The sequence below is a fragment of the Hirundo rustica genome, chromosome 2, assembly GCF_015227805.2.
Source record: "Hirundo rustica isolate bHirRus1 chromosome 2, bHirRus1.pri.v3, whole genome shotgun sequence".
Classification (NCBI taxonomy): domain Eukaryota; kingdom Metazoa; phylum Chordata; class Aves; order Passeriformes; family Hirundinidae; genus Hirundo; species Hirundo rustica.
The window spans coordinates 16,227,755-16,229,147 of NC_053451.1; positions in this window are offsets into that span (position 1 = coordinate 16,227,755).

Below are 1,393 nucleotides of genomic sequence, written 5' to 3' on the forward strand. Positions count from 1 at the left end.
TAGAACTTACAGTTGTTTCCTGTGTTCAATGGGTCCTTTAAACAGGAAGTCTGCAGCTATCTTATGTCCTATTTACCACGTTACAAGCACAGCTACACAAACATAAAACTGACAAGAAATGAGTTACTAAATCCGGGATAGCTTATCTAAGATCGGGCTTCTGTTGACTGCGAACAAAGCTTACCTACCTACTTCAGCTAATTCAGCAAGTTATTATCTTAACTTTCCTAAAAATCCTTAATTCTTCAAAATTAATGTCTCAGGTGGGCTGGAACAAGATGAACTTTAAAGTTCCTCTCCAACCTACACTGTTCTGATTTCCAGCAAGACTTGGTGTTCAAAACCTGCATATGAACTGTGGTGATTCCCCATCATGGTTTCACTTGGTGGCTTCTCAGCATCCATTGGATTCCAATGGCAAAGCCTCTCCAGCCTGTGGCACTGCCACAAGGGACACCACAGGGTGCTTGAGTCTCCAAGGGGAGGGTGAGGCTGGCAAACAGAACGCTTGCATGCAGTACAAAGTCACCTTGTGCATGAGGAGTGAGCCAAGCAGAGCCTGCTCAGAAGGTCCTTGGTTTTACTCATTAAATGCTCTGGCAGAGAAGAAAGAGCTAGCCACGGCAGGTCAGGAGGTTTCCCTTTAAAACACAGCACTGTATGTAAAAAGTGAAGTTGATTGAGGTTAGCGGTCACGTCCTTTTTTATGTGTGTTTGTTTTGATACACAGTGGTGAACTGGAGTCCTTGTGGGGTCCTACTTTCCTGCTGGAACAAGCTGTCAGCTAGAGATGAGACAGCAGAGGAGCAATAGCTGCAATCCTGTATTTGTCTTAAAAAGCCACTTAAAATTAGTTCAGTGAATATAGTCCTGCATATATTGCTCTAAAAATTAATAAATCAGGCTATGTGGAAGGAGACCTGATAATGCAAACCAGCTCCCTTCACAGCATGCCAGACCCCCATCTTATTTACATAGGGGGCCATCATCTCTCCCAGAGTGTCTCTGGTTTCACACCACTGGATGGAGAAAAAAACCTGGACTGATGAGGTCTCAAAATTATAAAGCATGTTATCTTCACACCTGTGATTTCAGTGGCATGGGAAAAGGATTGATGCAGAAGAAAAGGCCTCCGGGTCAGCCCACAAAGCTCTGCCACGGAACAGTGACCAGGGAGAATCTCCAGTGTGCTCAGCCCTTTACACAGGTACTGCCCAGTGTCATGAAGCTGGGGAAGGGTCTAGATTGCACGTCTGATGATAAACAGCTGTTGTGGGGCTCAGACTGGATAAAAGGAGGCTCCAGAGGGGCTCCTTCTTCTGCTCTCTACAACTCTCTGAAAGAAGCTTATGGTGAGATGGGATTTGGTGTCTTCAGTAGCAAGTGACAGAAC